General features: G+C 39.8%; 1 protein-coding gene across 1 annotated transcript in view; it reads left to right on the plus strand.

The window, feature by feature from the left end:
- Window positions 1–378: 378 nt before the first annotated feature.
- Window positions 379–19391, plus strand: part of dok4 (docking protein 4) — a 107883-nt gene continuing 88870 nt past the window's right edge. Inside the window, exon 1 of the mRNA XM_044197364.1 lies at window positions 379–768. The gene's annotated coding sequence lies outside the window, so the exon portion shown is untranslated. The remainder of the gene's footprint in view (window positions 769–19391) is intronic.

The following is a 19391-nucleotide window of genomic DNA, read 5'->3' on the forward strand; positions in this document are numbered from 1 at the left end:
TTAAACTGAATCTAAAATGAATCTGTTGCAGGGCTGCTCTGTCACACAGGAGGACAACAAAACATTTTCTATATTCAAGAAGGTAACTGCCATTTCTGGTTGCCATCTTTGTTTGGGTCAAGGAATGGAGACTAAATTCTTCTGTTGCACACTAGATGAGATATTTTGCAGTGGCAGGACTGAAGAGTGTTTGAGGATTAGATTTGTTTGTAAAACAGAGGGCTGGATCTACTATCTGTTCCCTAAAGTCACTGTTAGTTGTCCCTGCTGGCACTCGGTACTGTGGTACCAGTCCTGTCCTATATTATCAACCGGTGTTGAGCTGGTTTAGACTGAGGCGTTCTCCTGAAGCGGCTCTTCGGAGTATTACGGTAGAGGGCGGTCCCGTTGGAGCGTGGCTGGCCGGCTGGGCGTATCGTGTCTTTGTGTATGTGTTGTGCTGTCGGGCTGCTGTCAGCTCCGGCACGGCACGGCTCGGCTCAGCGTCACACAGACACAAACGTACGCAGGGAGAGGGAGGGGGGGCGGTGAGCTGCATCAGCGCTGCCGCTGCGCACAAAACAAACAGGCGACTGCCGGCGCTTCGCCCCCGGTCCAGGTGGATTTATTGTGGCGTCTGCTGCAGCTGCAAGGTAGAGGAGCTGGTAGAGCCACTGCAACAGGAAGGTCAGGAGAGGAGGACTGAGTCAGCGGAGGGAGGGAGGGAGACCCCGTCCGAACACCGGGACCCCGCCCGGCCGCAGCCAGTCTGTCACCGCTGTCATCCAGGTAACATCCCGGCTGGAGCACGGCGGTGCTGCTGAGGTTAGGGTGACCCTGCGATGGGTGATATGGACGTCCCGTGCGCTAGCCGCCCATATACTGCTATTAAGGGGCGACTTTATTCCGACCTTACTGTGATGAATTAAGTCGATTATTAGTAGAAAGGCTATTCATGAAAGTTTTGTGGCGTCCTACAGTCACTACGTCACACAGTTAACTCTAAACGCTCTCGTGCTTCTTCGCCATTTTATTATAAAAACAACATATTTAATCATGGTTTTTTTTCTGAGTACTTTGCTGTGGGAACCATTATTATTAACAATTTGCGATACGTTGAAATGTTTTTGATTAATTGATTAAGTAGTCGATTGAAATAAAATTCATCCGCGAACATTTTGCAGTTTAAGTAATATTTTTAAGCAAGAATGTCACTTCCCAGCAATATATGTTAATATATAACATAAATAAATCTAAGCTTTGAACTGTAAGTCGTTAAAAACAAACGGGTTTGATATATCAACCTGGGCTCACAGCACTTGTATAATTATTATTATTTTCTGAGATTCTATAGACCAAAGAATTGATTGATTCATGGAGACTGTTTTTTGAAGATTAAACAATGAAGCAAATAATTTTAGTTGCAGCCCTAAACAAAGAAACAAAACAAAGCTTGTCACTCTGCCTCCACCTCAGGCTCCTCCACCAGCAATATTTCCTTTCCTGTGCTTCCAACCTTAGTGCCTCTCAAGTTGGCTGTCCACAGTCAGTCTAAAGGTGCTGTTTGTGTTCCTTATATCCTTAATGACTATGGTCAAGTTCAGGTAGCGACCTCCCGTCGCCTTCATTGTCTTGGGGGGAATGATGCTGTAGCAGTGACCCCCTGTGGGTCCTCATCCCTCCCAGGCAATTCATTAAAAGCTGCTGGAGTCCATTTGTTTGGTTGTCACTGAACAAAATCATCATTACTAGTTGGTTTAGTTTGTCTGTAGTACAGAATAGTGAGTTTATCGCAACCTTGTGGCACTTATTTGTATTTTCTGTCCCTTTATCCCCCTGAAAAGCACCATAGAGCAATGTTTTCTCAAGGGACTTCTCCCTGGCTGATAATGGAGCCTCTGTCTTAGTGCTGCTAACGAAGCCCCGGCCCTTTGTTATCTCAGCAGCCATAAAGTGATCCTGGTAATAAGTGAGTTTGATAATGCTGGGGAGGAGAGGAGGGTTGGAGTGGGGGAGTGGAGGTTTTCCAGGGTGAAGGATGAGTCTTGCTTGTTACCACTGGAACATAGTAACTAAAGGCATATGAGGACGGTGCATACTAGCCTGGTTATGCCTATGGTGAAGATATTAGCATAATAAAAAACCTGTCATTGAGAGAGAGAGTGTGTGTGTGTGTGTGTGTGTGTGTGTGTGTGTGTGTGTGTGGATGCTGTGGAGGAAAAGGTAGCTTGTATCCTTGGTGAGCTATAACTGTAACCTCTGTTACCTGCATTGGCTGTGTCTTATGAGCATAAAGATGCACACACACACACACACACACACACATTTCTACTTCTGAGTATACCTCCTCTGCTAATGGATCAGTTGTCATGTGTGTGATCTATAGTGCTAATGGTGTGCACACACAAACACACACTAATGGTGAAGCTGTCCGGTTTGTATGACAGCTCACACAGAACATTCACCAGTGTATCCCGAATGATGTACATGCATGCTCTTACATTATTTGTATTCTGGTGTGTGTGTGTGTATGTGTGTGTGTGTGGGTCTGGCTCAGTCTCCAGATGAATGAGGAGAGAGGGGAAAAGGATGGGGGGAGGACAGAGGAGGAGGAGGAGGAGGAGGAGACTCTCCAGTGTTTTTTCCTGCTCTAATTTGCTTTGACAGCTGCTCCATTGGCTCAGGCTCTGAACAAGCCTTTGCATTGTATAGGAGGGAGAGAGACACTAAGTGTTCCTACTGTCTCTCTAACATGGCTTAATTGGTGATGCTGCACTAACTACAGCCGGACTGGTGCAGTCTGTTGTAGTCTCTCCTCTTGCTTATTATCCAATACCTCCGCGTTGTATTATAAACAGACCTGATCTGTGAGAAAGCAGATTTTATTTTGCGTTTTCTCTCTGTTTTCTAAGCAGTCCTTGCCACAAGAGGACCCTGTTTACTGTACTGCCAGTCTCCCCTGGTGCTAGCAGGACAACAAAATGTGGGGACTAATCTGTCCAAACTAATCTGCTTCTTTAAAATGTTTTTAGTAAAATCAGTAAAAGACAAAAAGCAAAAAAAACAATGAACCTTGCAAACAGATCTAGTTTATCCATCCTCTGTACAATAGTACCAAACTGGGCAACCTCACTGTGAAGACTCCAGGAAGTCACTGCGTCCAGCTGTTAGCCGAGTCACAGTTCCATCACGTAACTGCCCCTAAATCCACAAACTGTCATGTTTACATACAGATTAGACAAACAAGATACAGCATGTTAATTAATCAGCTTTAGAGTTGTTGGTAAGTAAACTTTTTGGCTAGCTGTTTCCTCCTGCTTCCGGTCTTTATGCTAAGCTAGGCTAATTACCTCCTGACTCCAGTTCCGTACTTAATACTCAGACAAGAGGTTGATATTGATCTTCTCATCTTACTCTCAGAAAGAAAGTTAATAAGTGTATGTTGTAAGTTGATGAACGTCTGATGATCACCGTCTGAACAACAACAAACACCTGCTACGCACATGGTAAACTGTGAACTGCTCTTCAATTCCAGGTTTCATTTAAACGTCACTTTTAAATGAATGAATTGCAGAGCCATCCATATCCACTGTACAAAGTTTTAGGAGCTTGCTTAATAAATGAGCAAACAGCTTAAAGTGTAAGACTAATGATATTTTATATTTTTCTTACTGGCAACAAATCCCATGTGCAGATCCAAACCAACAAATGCACTGTTTCCTGCTGTTTGAGTTAAATTTGCTAAAAACTCCAGGGGCCATCGATGTTGGGGAGCAGCAACTGTTGGGGTTTACAGTACTACGGTTAAAGGGGCACCACATTGTGTACATGCAATCAGTTAATCGTGGATAAGACTGAACTTACCAGTAATGCTGCTGTCCTCTTGAGTAGGAACTTTGATTTGGTCGATGGTCCGGTGGTGTTGGGAATTAAAATGGTCTAAAGGATTATCAAAGATAATCATAAATAATAACTTTAATTAATAAAGTTCCTTGGGGCACCACCCCTAAAGAAGGGAAATGATAGCCAATCAATTGACTGAGTCTCGTAAAATATACTAAACTATCAATTTGGAACTCTGATTAATAATTAATTTAATAACTACAACCAAAATGACCATATAAATAGCAAATAGGTTGAAGGGTTTTGCAGTTCAGCATAGAAGAGGTTATCCACAGGCATTTATTAAAAGATAATAAAAGCAACAACACACAATATGAAATCTAACTACAATGCACTTAACTAAAGAACAAAAGACACGTGTGTGTGTGTTTTCTTTTGTTCTGCCTCCGTATGCAGGTCTCGTGTGCACGATCATGAACAAAGAAAGCATGTGAAGCAGGAGCAGGAAGTTCCTCTCCGCCATGTGCGATCGTGTAGGCCAAATTAGACGTGTATGCGATCTATGTGTGTGTGGGTGTTGGAAAAGATGCCAAGTTAAAAGGAGTTAGCATGCAAAGACTGTCTGTGTGGAGCATAACGTTACTAACATCACTTTAGCATATGGCTACCAAATGATCCAACAGATGAAAACACATCACAACAATAAACCTCAGAATAACCCATCAGTACATGTACATTGTTAAAACCAAACAGTCCTGTGCTTAACCAAGTACACTGTGAAGCTATGTGACGCTATATAATGCCCCGGTGGGTTACCAGTCCCTATAGGAAGAAGTTGCTTTGGCGTGCTACGTTGTAAGATGGCGGTTCCGTTGTGGATTAGCCAGGTGGGGAAGAATTGTGGTTCTGTTTTGGAAGCGCCTTTTGCTGTGCTGTTTTCCGACTGGGAAGATGGAGGAAGCCGGTCGCTCCGTCTGTTCTTCTCAGTTAGTGGCCCTCGCAGCGCTGCTGCAGGATCGGAGGGTTTGGTTCTGCGGCGCGTTAGCTCCGAGCAGGACACACCGGAAAACAGCGGCTGCTGCCCAGCTGCAGTGAAGAGGCCTGGAGGAAGGAGAGAGAACTATGGCCCGAGCTGGGATTTCTGTTGATCTGGTGACATCACAGGGCAAGTCTGAATGGCCAATGGTAACAGGAAGCTGGGTCCAGGGGAAGAGTACACATACAGGTGTCTGGAGGATTGTGGGAAACTGAGTTCAGTGGCTCAGAATAAAGGTTCAGTTAAAGTCACACAAATGAGCAAATTCATCTGTGGAGTCCCAGTGGTCCCAACACAACACTGTACGGAGGAAAGCTTCTCGTTTAACTACATTTCCGTATAGCATTCGGATCCAATGCGTCCAACCAATGCATGATCGGACTATTGACACCAAAATAACCTCTGTGTCCAAATTCAAAGAATGTGACTGGTGTGCTCAGTCACCTGCCTGTGATGATACGTTACGAGTGTGTGTGTGTTTTTCTTGTCCTCCACACTATTATTTCAGCTTATTACAACTTACAGCCTGTTTTTACATGCAGACAAAGTGACAATTAGGCTTTAGACAGAGCTCTGGTTTATGATGTTTAACGGACTTGTGTGAACACGTACACACATTTGCACACATACACGCACTTTTTTTTTATTATTAGTGCAAACCAACAGTACGTAAACACAGACAGAGGTAGAGACACACATAGAATTAGATTAAATGAAAGGTTTACAAGCAACATAGGCTATACTATAAAGTGTACATCAGACGAAACATGAGAAAACTAGAAAACCCAAAAAGGAAAAACAAAAGAAAAATTATATATATATATATATACTAAAAAAATATAAGATATATAATAATAATAATAATAATAATAATAATAATAATAATAATATGCAAGCTAGTTATTGTTGCTAAGAGTGGTTAGGGCACAAGTGTGTATGCATATGAGTGTGTGTGTATTTATAACTAATAGAGAAAAGACAGAACAGTGAGGGAAGACTGAGAAAATAGTTAAAAATAAATAAATAAAAATTAATTTAAAAAAAAAAAGAATAAATAAATACAAATGAATAAATACATAAATGAAAGGGGAAAACACCAAATAAGGGTTATAACATCACGTAAGTTGGCACCTCTGGGCACCAGGGCTCTGGCAGAGGTCAGCTGGGTTGGGCCTGCTAGTCACTCAGTTGTTAATCTTCTTCGGGCCGCCCCAATACCTCTGGCCCATACACACACACACGTTCGGTGCAGGTTTTGGTCTAACTAAACCTTTGTGTTTGTAATGATTTGGTTGTGTCCTCTCCATCAGCTTATATTCATCTGTTCTGCTTACACGCTTTCTTTAGTGACCATGTGTACATTTGCACATATGCAGTTTTTGGCAGCAGGGGAGCAACACACACCTGGAACAATGATGCAATGAGGAGAGAGCAGCAGACGAGGGAATGACAGAATATTGTGACAGATAGCTATGGGACAGGGGATAGTATGTCATCATGTAGCACCGCATGGGCGCCATGTCAGCTGTCACAGCAGTATGTACACCGTCCACCCTCCCAGCTGCAAATCTTCTTCCACACTGAACGGTTTTCTCATGGAAATGGAACTGAATGCTGAAAATTGATTTGTGCTCAGTCTGGCGAAATAAATCTTCATTTTCGCAGCACATTAGTTTTGAAAAGAAACTTCAAACTCTCAGCTTACTCCTGATGTTAGATAACTCCTATAGGTCGCCTCATATAGATGACAACAAAGAAAAAACATGTCAGGGTTGGACGATAAGACTTAAGTCTATATCACGATTAATTGGCACAATTAGTTCGGTAACAATAAATGTAAATAAAAGTGTTTTATTCATACATCAGTCCATGATATTTTATTTTTCATGCTCACTCGTTCCTGGTTTCTTTGCCCTGATTGATACAGTATGACCACTTACAGATTCTGGACTTCTGGACTGGACTGTACTTGTATAGCGCCTTTCTAGTCTTCTGGCCGCTCAAAGCGCTTCAACTACATATCGGATTCACCCCATTCACACACATTCACACACTGATGGCACAGCCCTCGGGAGCAATTTGGGGTTCAGTGTCTTGCCCAAGGACACTTCGACTGTGTTGCTTGATGTGTAAACTGGCAACTGTCTGCTAACATGTTAGCCATGTATATTTATAAGGGTTTATAAGGCTGCCCTTACCTGTCACCGTGTGTGATTTCCAGCCTGTTGTGGAGGTCTGCCCCCATGTGGCATTTAATGCAGCTTTTAAGTCTTATTCCTCTTATTCCAAGTGACAAGTTGTATCCAGTGTGGAGAAAACCGTAAAAGATAATTCTGGTTTATTACAACTTGGGTCTTATTTTTGTAGTTTTGGCCATCCTTTCTATTGGTTATGATAAGACTGTATTCGCCAAGCTGATTGCTGAGATCTGGAAATATTGCTGCAACGACGTCCAAAGGGGCATGAAACACAATTAGACAGATGACAGATATGACGTCTTCACGAAGCCCTCAGCGTCGTAACGGTCTTCTGTTTCTGCCTTGCTTATAGTCTTTTTAACTCTTTAATGCCTTCATCCTGGTTTGTTCAGGCTTCCCCTTTTATGCTCCAAGGCAAACAGTTTGTATGGAATATTAACGGGCGATGAAGACTTGTGCATGGAAGTTCAGGCTTGATCTTGGGAACAGTGTGTGTGACTAAATAATCTCAACTCAAAGGTCCACTTACTACTTGTTTCTGAGCTTTCAGCTGCATCTCATGGTCTTCATCCATGAATGAAACCTGCTCAGGTGTCATAACATGTGTGGCACTTCAGTCACATGATAACAAGTTGTGTATCAATATCAGTATAGTGACGGCTGTTAAATGTCGGTTCTATGTAGTGTTCTTCCACTCTTTAAGTGTAGCATTAGTTTGTGAGCAGCTCTCCCTGACTGCTTGTTTTCATTTTATTTCCTCATCAAGTTAACAAGCTCAGCGACTTAATTAAATGAATGAGTTGGTGGTTTTGTATGAATGGATCATAATCAGTACAGACAGCTTCAAATGTAGCAGCTGGAGCGCCAGCACCACTGTGTGTGTGTGTGTGTGTGTGTGAATCATGGGTACTGCCTGTTTTTTGTGTCTGGGGACTGGAGCTTGGAGCAAAGGATTGTGGGTGCAGTCTGGTTCTGGTTGACTGGCCTTGACAGCGAGTGAGAGAGCAAGAGAGCGAGAGAGAGAGATGGTCTGTAATTAATGCTCAAGGCCAACAGACTGCCACATTCCACATCTGTAAATGACAGAGTGCAGGGTGGACTCTCTCTCTCTGCGTCTGTCTGGCTATGTCTCTCGCCCTCCTGCTCCAGTTTGGTCAGACAGTCTCCAGTTGTTTCCACATCACAGCGTTCAAACCTCCAGAGGAGCGAGGAGACGAAGGCGGTCCTCCTCGTCCTCCTCTTGTGCCTTTATCTTTGCTTGTCCTCTCCTCTCCTCCTCCTTCTGTGACACGCTCCCTTCATCCTATTAAGTCATTCAGTTCAGAATTCAGGTTGAAAACTTACACAAAGTGACCAATCTGCCGGTTTGTATGCTCTGGCAGATGACTTCACTAGTATCCTGATGCACTTGATGCTACAATATTCTTTAGTCCAGTTGATTTTTAGTGTGCTTTGATGTGTTTGCGTCTTATTTTTAGTTATGCACAATTAGCTTACTAGTGTTGTAACTAGACTTATCTATCTCATACCGATCCATGAAGCTTAAGGCAGTGTTGCCAGAGAGGTGGTTCTCTGTTATGTAACTGTGCGGGTAAAATTGTTTTGGGTGGGATGTGATAGTTTGAGCTACTTTTTGTACCATTTGGGGTTTCCACCATCGAAAAGTTTGAGTAGTTCTGAGTCTGACAGGGCAATGCAATGACCGATAACTGCTGACTGTCAAAACCAAATGTCATTTCAGTTTATTACCATTAAGATTAAACTTTTTTCTATGCTATCTTATCCTATTCCAGTTATTATTCTGTCATAGCTCTCTTGGGCTACCTTTTGCCAGTACAATCTGGCAACACTGCTTGTAGGTTACAGAAAGCAAGGGAGTAGACTTTTGTTCCTCATGTTTATGCTTAACCCTTCATGTCCACTGGATGCTGCTGCATTGGTTGGTCACGTCTCTGTCATGGCCACCTGAAGCTTATCAGAAGTGGAGCGTCTTCAAGCAGTCTGTTCGTCAGCAGCCACCAACAGACACATTTCCAATATTGGTTCTAATTGTTTTGTTGACTTTTTAATGTGTCAGTGTTTTATAAGCATATTGAAAACATGTTTACAGCACATTTATGATCAAAGTGGTAACAGATGCTTTGTGGCTTGATTCCTAATTTTATTTTGTATCTGTATTCTATAATAGTATAGGAAAACTCCTTCTCCTGCTTTACAGACTTTTGAGGAGAAGTGACATAAACTACTTTTGCTTTATGTGCATAAATACAGTCAATAACAAATGTAATTCATTTTTAAATATTATTTTCATGTCAACTGTCAGGCATTTATATACATTCATAAGTAGATTTTACTATTCAGATCTTCTCTTGCAGAAATAGACCAGACACGTAAAGATAGCACAGCAGAGAAAAGAGCTGCAGCTGATACACTTTGCTCACCAGTCTGGTAGACATTGGGGATAAGACAGTGCTTCCCCCTTGGCTTGTGGTTGATTAAGGACAAATACTTTAATGATAAGGCTTGCAATATTCTGTATTTTAGTAATTGTCAACAAATCCCTTGACAAACTCAAAATGTGTTAGGGTGTCTCTTAATACTTTCTTACTTCCCTACTTTTTCTATTGCTCTCAGCTCCAAGCTTATTGGTTTGTCTGAAGACATGAATTTTTAAAAACAGGTCACAAATATATAGTTTCATTTATAAAAAGTCATCCCCAAAACAGCTCGACACTGTAGTTCTTAACGTTTCTCAAACAGGAGGAAATAGTGCATTTGTTGGGGACTATTTTGAGCGGCGGATTAATCCACATTTGGTGCTCTAGTCAGTATTTGGGGCAGCAGGACGGTTTATGTGGGGTTGAGTCAAAATAAACTACAGTGTGTGTTCATGGTAATGGTGCAACAGTGTGGCTCACTGATGTGTTTTTCTAATATTTGTTAGTACATTCATTGTTGATTTGTGTCTTTTCATGGAATTTGTTGAAAGTAAGGAGAATATAGAATATCACCAGACCTGTCCTTTAAAACTGCCTTGGAGGAGGCATGCTTGTAGCATGATTTGATGCAGCCTTGCTCTGCAAGATGAACACTGAAACATGCCCCTGGCTTGTTTTTAGGAATATATACTGTAAATCCCCCCTGCCCAGAGGAGGGTACACACCACCTGCGTGTACCAACCACTGCACCTCCGGTTTAAAAGCTTTTACATTGTTGCTGTTTCTGCGGTCTGATTGTTTCACAGGGAAGATCCTCTGCAATAGCAATTAGTGCTTGTAACCAATAATGGAGATAAAACTGATTGTTTTATCTCATCTCAGATTGTTCCCATCTGCTTCAAGACAGCCACCATCGTCCCTGCACCTTAAAAGTCTGCAGTGTCTAGTATAAACGACTACCGCCCTGTGGCTCTCACCCCAATTCTGATGAAGTGCTTTGAGAACCTGGTTCTCCAGCACATCAAAAACAACATCCCAGCCAGCCTGGACCCTCACCAGTTTGCATTCAGAACCAACAGATCCACAGAGGATGCCATCTCCACTGCCCTCCACTCAGTCTTCACACACCTTGAGAACAACAACACCTACATCAGAATGCTGTTTGTTGATTTCTGATCAGCATTCAACACAATCTCTCCCATTAAACTGATTGGAAAACTTAACACTCTGGGCTTGAGTACCACACTCTGCAACTGGATATTGGACTTCCTCACAAACAGACCCCAGACAGTTCGGACACTCTAGTGCTCAGGACTGGAGCCCCCCCAGGGCTGAGTACTCAGCCCCCTCCTTTACATGCTGTACACCCATGACTTCAGCCCCCGACATGGAGACAACTCTGTTGTGAAATTTGTGGATGACACCACCATCATCGGCCAGCAAGGAGGCAAAGACACATACCCGTCTACATCAGTGGAGCTGAGGTGGAGCAGGTGAACAGTTTTAGGTGCCAGGCAATCAGCATCACTGAGAACCTGTCATGGTCATCTCACATTATGGGAGACTGTGGCTTAGTGGTAGAGCGGTTCGGCAGTTCAATCCCGGCTTCCCCCAACCCACATGTCGAAGTGTCCTTGGGTAAAGACACTGAACCCCAAATTGTGTGTAAATGATTAGTTAGTTTCTATGCTATCTGTGTGTGAATAGGGTGAATGTGATATGTAATGTGTGAAGCACTTTGACTAAAGCGCTTCACTAGCAAGGTGCTATACAAGTACAGTCCATTTACATCTCCAATCTGGTAAAGAAAGCTCAGAAACAGATGTATTTCTTAAGGAAACTTAAGAAGGCAAAATGCTTTAACAAGAAAAAAGTTAACAAGTTTTACAGAGGAGCAATAGAAAGGCATCCTGACTGGAAACATCTACTGTATATAATTTTATAGTTTAGAATTTTTTTTGCGTAGCATAAAGGGAACTACAAAACAAAATCTCATTATACAACCCTGTGTTGTAAAATATTCAGTAAATCTATCTTGTATCTTGTATGTATAAAACGACGATATTTCAAAACAAAGATGATGGTGAATGATTAAAGGTGCTATTGATAACACTGATAACAGTCAGCCACTAGATGACACACTCCCCCTCCCCCCTTCCATTCCATTCCAGTGGTTGCCAGTTCGTTGCACAACCTGCATATTTCATGGTCGAGTGGAGTGAGATTCATACAGAGTCTGTCATGTCAAGTGATGAATCTTTTGTGATAGAGTAATTAATTCGTTTTGCAACATATAACTATACATTAGCTATAGATATAGGTTACTTTGTGCGGTGGTGTTTCATATAGTGTTATCTATGGTAATCTTAGGATATGGCTAGCTAGCTTAGGTAAGCTTTTTTTTCCCCCATCATTTAATAATTACAGGGGCCCTATAGTGCAACACACTGTAAAATGACATTTCAATCATCCTTACACTATAAGACATTAGGTAAATATTTACATTTTAATCCAGTCAAATTAGACTGCTATTTGAGATGACACTCTCAATAACAGTCATGCTTTGGGTCTAAACACTATGATGAGCAGATTTACAGTAGTTCTGATCTTTAATTTACCTTCAACATGACACATACACAGTAATATATTGGGATCACACGTCCACTCCATTCTTAAAGAAGAGCAACTGTCTTTTCATAAGCGGACCAGTCCACCACTGGCCTGTGAGCTTCTCTGTGAGCTCTTTGTGACACCAGACAACATAAATACCCACATGAGGTTCAGTAAAGTGCTGCATGTTTTCCTAACATGGCTCCATGTAGCGCTGATGATGCAAGATCACCAAAGCTGTGAATGTGTTACATGTCAGACCATTCGACTGCATGGTTGCAGCTCTTGGTTTGTTTGCAATAAGTCAGTGAGACCATGAACCAGACCAGAACTAAAAGGCAATACTGTTTTACACAATTTTAACATTTTTCAAGAAAAGTAGGCCTCCAAAGACAAGCCTGCAAATAAAGAGAAGGAAAACCGAAGGAAAAAAGCTTAGGATTTAAGGGCTGAATCTTATTTTTTTGTAAAACAAGTCATAAAATGTTCAGGTATGGTGAAAGAATCCTACTTGTTTACAGTGCAGTTTTTCTGCAGGAAGAGTTTAAAATTGAGGGTAAAAAAATAAAGAGCCCACTGAAAGAGCACAAACTTCAGGCATCTTTAAACTGTGCCAGGATTTTATTATTAAGTAAAGATTTAAATACACAGCCTTTGTTCTGAGTAGTGGTTGAATTAGTTTGGACCTGTAACCACAGTAAGGCAGTGTTGCTGTACTGTAACTGAACAACTGGAGGTCACATAAAAATGTTTCCCAATTTATTCTTCCACATTTCATTTGTATCTCTTGTTAAGAACGTCTTGAAGGAAGTTGTAGGACAGAAAGTGTTAGTGTGTGTGTTCACCTGCAGGTTGTCAGATAGCTGAACATGTGTGGCAGCTTCACATTGATGAAACAGCTTATGGAATACTAAAATATTTATAGCAGTATTTGCCTCTTCAGCTGCTGCCCACTGAAATGAGAATCCACCAGATCTCGTATAATACGAGAAACTGCTGAACTCTGTACTTGTCTTTTCAAAGTTGCAACAATCTAAATTATTAGTAGGTTAGTTGTATGTACTTTCTATTAAATGCACTTAGCATCAAAAATAAGCTGACACAGTATGAGAGTTGATATATTGGTGCATGAATAGGCTCAGTCTGTGATGCCTTAAACCTTTAAAGGACATTGGCTGGTAGGTGTCTCATGCTGCAGCATCCATATGTGGTGAATAACCATTATTGTTTTATATCATTGTTAAAAGATGCCATATGTGTTAAATAAATGTAGCACAGAAGTGTGGTATGACACACAAACATGTCCTATGGTTAGTGCTCATTATTTGGGGTTTTTATTTAAATAAATATTTGTTTTGAATAAAAACAAAACACTGAATTTAGATTTAACATATGTAATATAAAAATCCAGGGGAAAAATTTGATTATGAAAATAACATTTGTTGCACAAATGCTCTGGAAAAAACACTCAAAGCAAGTGAGCTGAAATTAATTAATCAATTAATCAGTTAGTCAATCGGTGGAAAATTAACTTTAAATTGTGAGGGTTCGTCGCTTTTCTAAGCTTTATGTCATACATTGAATATATCTCTGGATTTTGGACTGAAAAAAAGCAATTTTAAGACGTCACCTTTAGTTCTGGGTAAATGTGATGGGCATTTTTAATACTTTTTTGATATTGGAAGACTACAAATGTACTGTCTGTAAATGAGTAATCAGTTAGTCTGAAATATAATTGACAGATTAATTGATAATGGAAATAATCATTAGTTGCAGCCCTATGGAAAATTCAACTTGACATGCCACCTTTATAAGTTTTTTTTTCTTTATTGAATGAAATTATTCATAATTCATAAATCCTGAGAACAAAATGCCAGGGGGGTGTAAATGACACAGGAAACAGTAAGACCGTAGTTATGGCGAAGGTGTTAGCAAACAGTTCCCTATCTACACATCCAGCCGACATGGAGCAACAGTAACTTTGTCTGTCTGCCGGTTGGTGCTGGTGAAGTAGCGCGCAGCGGGTTTATCAGAGCTTTTTTCTCTGAAAACAGCTGCCTGCTGCTGCTGGAAATGAGATTGATGAGAGCGCTGAGACTGAACCACAACAGGGAAGTTGTGGGTCATAAAACTAAAACAATGAACCGAAAGAGGCAGAAACGCTCTGTAGAGCTGAGGGGAACTGCAGAGTTGGTGATAATTCTCTGTGGGTTTGTCCCTGCAAGCGACACCTTCCACATTATGCAGTCATTTGATCCACTGTTATTATAAAAATATTGATTAAAACAGCTTTAAGTAAAACAAATGATAGAATTTGTAGTTTTAAAAATCTTTTAGTTTCAGTTTGGACCCTGCTCACAGGACCTGAGGGGCCCACAACAACAACTCTGAATCAGTCTTACTAAGCAAAGTGTGATGAAAATAAATGAAATAAATAAATTAATGTAAATATAAATAAATTCTGTGCTTGACCGGAAGCCAGAGAGAGATGCCAGTGTTGAGGTGATGTGAGACTTATGGCTCATGTTTGCCAAAAGCATCGCAGCAGTGTTCCGTACCAGCAGAGCCAGGTCATCAGAACCAGAATGTACAGTCGTGATGATATAAACGATTATATAAAAGTTTCATGTAAGGGTAAAAAAATAACAGCTAGAGGAGGATTTAATGTTGAGGATGCTCTGTGACGATCGGCTGCTCAAATGTCAACTCACCGATTAAACCGTCGAAAGAATGATAGCGTGATTACATGCTGAGCGGAGCCAGTATTTATCAAATTTCTAAGAATTACACTACAGAGCCTACTTATTAGTGAAAAAGTTATTTGCTAAAAGTGAAGAATAAGACACATTTATCAACAACAAAGTGGAACTCTCAAGGGATCACATGATTAATCACGTCAATAGAGAGGAACAGCAAATCAGACAATGATTTACTCTACATCTCCTACATTGTTCTTTCTTTCCATTCCATTCTTTCTCTCAGTTTTTCTGAAAAAAATTTAATTTACATGAAATCCTTAATATGTCAAGTAGCAATATCATATGAAATTAAAACAATCAAATGTATTTATAATTTGTAACTAGTGATTCATAAATATAGATGGAACTATAGTAAATTGGCTGAACTGAAGAATTGAGATACCACATTAACAGGGCTGACAGTGAAGATGCATAGAAAGTGATTGCAAACGAAAAAGCAATGCCATCTTTATTGTTGTTGTCTGCACCCCTGATAAATGCAAAAAAGGAAAAGGTGGTGTATGAAAAGTTCAAGTCAGATGCAAATTTTAAACTGAAACTACCCTGATCAGTATTGCACACATTGCTTCAGCTAATGAAGAATTCATCTCGAATAATGATCCAAAACCAAAAGTCCAAAACCAAAAAATGGAATACAAGCAGACGCAAAGGCAAGTGAGGGCACAGGTGTCACTTTTAGGGGTGTAAATGGGAAAGCCTAAAAAAATGTAGCACAACAGTGTATGGTAGAAGGCAGTAAGAACTAAGACTATAGTACAAGCCTAAAACCAGCATACCAAAGCAACAGAGTGCCCCCAACATATTTCCTCATTAGCTATGTGTGTGTAGACATCCGTGTGTGTGGGCGCCATGCCCAGCTGTATTGTGTTTGTTCCATCCTGCCTTTCCACCCCCAAAACATCTGTGTGATTACTGTCAGTACTGTTGTGTCATGGCGTGTCACACTTTGACAGTTAATGGTGGGTGGGAGGGAGGTGGGCTGTGTGTTAGTGTTTCAGGGCTGGAAAGCAAGTCTGGAATAATGATACTGATATAAATCTGCTTTTGTGATTAAGTGTAGGTTTAAAGCAGTTGTTAATTGTTACATTACCGTGATGAGGAATCACATGCACAGTAGTTATAGCATAATCGGCCTGTTATGAAACCATGATGCTGATGAGATGCCGTGGCTGTGTGATGAAGCAGCTGCTGCCTGTGTGTCTGAGTTTCTGTTGTAGCATGACCGCAGATAAGGAGTGGAATTTAAAGGAACGTTCGGACATTTTGGGAAACATGCTTGTTTATCTTTTTCACCCAAAGTCAGATGAGAAGATGAATAACTGTTACCGTACTCACAAAGTTTAGCTTAGCACAGAGGTCGGAATCAAAAGGAATTAGCCTATGTCAAGAGTCAAGAAAAAATTGACCTTCCAACTATGGTTGGGCAATATGACAATATACTGTATGTCGTGGGACAACAGAAATGTGTCTAGCGTCAGAAATTTAGTCACAGGGTTTATATCGTGGAAGCAATCCCTTCAACATCTTAGTAGTAATAGGCCACCGTTTCTTTATGATAATATTGGATTTATAGGATGTTTGCATCAATGAAATACTTGATTTGCTAGGTATTTAATTCACCAGATTAGACAAAAAAAGACATTCCCATCTGGTTAGCTTCTATAAATCATTTTTAAGTTGAAATTGGGATTTGAAAAGGTGCAATTTTCAAATTGCAAGAGGTTCAATTTAGATTTTCTCTGACTGACTGCTTTAAAAATCACTGAGTTGTGATGAGAATTGCTGTTGTTTAAAACCATGTAGACCACAATACAGGTCTGGAGTTGACTTCATAGTAAATAATGGCGATTTCAATTGCGGTATTTGTTAAAAAAAATCGAATGTTGCCTGCAAAGTTGCCCCTCTACAAGGCCTCAAAATGCTGCTTGTCCCACCAAGTCTCCAGGCCGCCTTTCTTTCCATTACTTTTTACGAGTTTCATCTAATACAAAATCATTTTAAAGCAAACTGTGTTCCTGGGGTTTATTATATATATTCTAAGATTAATTTATATCTACTTAGCACTTGCTATTGTTTCACTTAACACAGTGAAATTGTTAATTCATTGGCATACAAACTTGGTTTCCTCCATGTCCATGATATCCAGCAACGCTCTTTCCAATGGCTTCTTTACATCTTTTTAGCTGTAATCTCGGCTGTCTAAAAACATCTCCATTGTCGTCGTCTCCCCCCCCCCATGTTTCTGCAAAATTTTGTACTATAAAATGGACAGAATTTTTTTTATCTTTTGAAAATATATATGAAAAGGATAGACTTGTGCATTTTCAACTTGAATCCCCTGGTCTTCTGTTGTGTTTTTGGCTAAGTGGCGTAGGTAAAATGCTTGAGAAGCAAGGTAAAATAATTCTACATGTGGGAAATGAAATCCCCCTTCCATCTTTGGAAGATGTAAAACCTTCCTTTTAAATTCTATGATTTTTCTATCCCCATATAAAGTCTGTAATGAGAGAATATACTTTTTTAATGAACATTTTAGGTGGAGTAGTTGGTATAGTAGAAAATAGAAATACAAATTTTGGATGCCACGTCATTTTCATGGATCGATTCTTCCCATTTAAAGGAAGATTCATCCATCTAGTCAAGTTCATATTATTGAGTAATGAAATAAAATTGTCTTCATATCTGTTGCTTATTGTCACTTTTTACACATCCTAAATATTTGATATTGGTTGTCCACTTAAATTATTGTTGTAAGTCTTGAATTATGTTTTTATGGTTCCCTACTGCCATTATTTCTTTTCCATAATAATTTTATAACCTGAGACCACTGAATATTCTGAAATAATTTTAAACAAAGCAGGTATAGATTTTTCCAAGTTAGGTAAGTACATCAAACGGTCGTCTGCAAATAAATTAAGTTTATATTGTTTACCTATACTGACTATAATTTTTGGATCTTGTCTGATTTTCTCTGCAAGCGGTTCTATTGCTAGAGCAAAAGGCAACCCTGCCTAGTACTCCTTTGTAATATTAATTCTCCAGACAGTAATTTGTTAGTATAGATCTTAGCTATAGGATATTTATATAATAGATTTACAATATGTATGATTTCATCCGGAAGACTACATTTTTCTAAAACTTTAAACAAAAAAACCCACCCAAGACGATTTTTCAGGCATGAACAGCCATCACTGATAAATCTATATTGTGCTTTTTTGCATGTTGTACCAAAACATGTTCTTGTATTTGTAAGGGCCTATTTTTAATGAACCCTGTTTGATTCATATGTATCAGATCTGGTAAAACCTTTGCTAATCTATTGCTTATAAGTTTAGTTAATATTTTGTTATCACAATAAATTAAACTTAGGTATAGGTATAAAGTCTGGAGGGGATTCTCCAGACTTACCTGGTTTTAATATAACAGAGATTATGGTATGATACATAGATCTAGGAAGTTATTTGACATGTATCTTGTCATTTCACTGAATAGGGGAGCCAATTTGCTCCAAAAAGTTGAATAAAATTCAACAAGAAATCTGTCCACACATGGGGCTTTTTTGAGTGCAAATGTTTTAATTGTTTCTAGTATTTCAACCTATTTCTGATTTTAATTGTTCTTTTTTATCATGGGAAAGGTTTTTTAGTTTAATTGTATCCAAAAAAGAACTTGGGTCTAGTAAATAGTTTTTTTCTGATTTCTATAAAGTTTCATAAAAGGATTTAAAAGTGTTGTTAATAAGTTTATTATTCCTGATTAAAGCATTTGAATCCTAATCTTTCAGAATTATAGTTGGTTTGGCTTGTATTCATTTTGTAAGAACTGCTAAGTGCTTACCCATTTTATTTGCCATTAAATAAATCATTCAAATCATTATTTGAATTAAATCTATAGTTATTGGCTCCCTTTAAAAGTAACAATTCATAAACTTGTTTAAAGGTCCAACATTTAGGAGGAGGAAAAATAGGATATAATATCTATAAGTATGTTTTCATTAGTGTATAATTACCTGAAATCGTTGTTTTCATTACCTTAGAATAAGCCCTTTATATCTACAGAGGGAGCAGGTCCCCTTCCACGGAGGCCGCCATGTTGCACCACCATGTTTCTACAGTAGCCCAGAACGGACAAACCAAACACTGGTTCTCGATAGGACCGTTCGCGTTTTTTGCAAGTTTCGCGGCCACCGTAGTTTCTCCTACACACTTGGAGGGGGAGGGGGAGGCGAGCGGGATTCAAATGGTTGAAAACTGCAATTTCACTGCTAGATGCCACTAAATCCTACATATTGGACCTTTACTTTCCACCTCTTGTAAAGATTTTTTATGAGACCTTTCAACACTTCTTCTGGCTTTTGGGTTCTCTTTTTTTCTCCTTCCTCCCCACCTAAGTAAATCTGCTTCACCTCTTCTAAACTTATAACAGATATTTAGATATTTATTGATGATGGTTAATCCCCTCTAATTACATTTTTGCCGACTGTATTTAATTTAGTCACCCTTTGTCCCTGTCTCATGCCAATACAGCA

This window comes from Siniperca chuatsi, linkage group LG1 (genome assembly GCF_020085105.1).
Source record: "Siniperca chuatsi isolate FFG_IHB_CAS linkage group LG1, ASM2008510v1, whole genome shotgun sequence".
NCBI lineage: Eukaryota > Metazoa > Chordata > Actinopteri > Centrarchiformes > Sinipercidae > Siniperca > Siniperca chuatsi.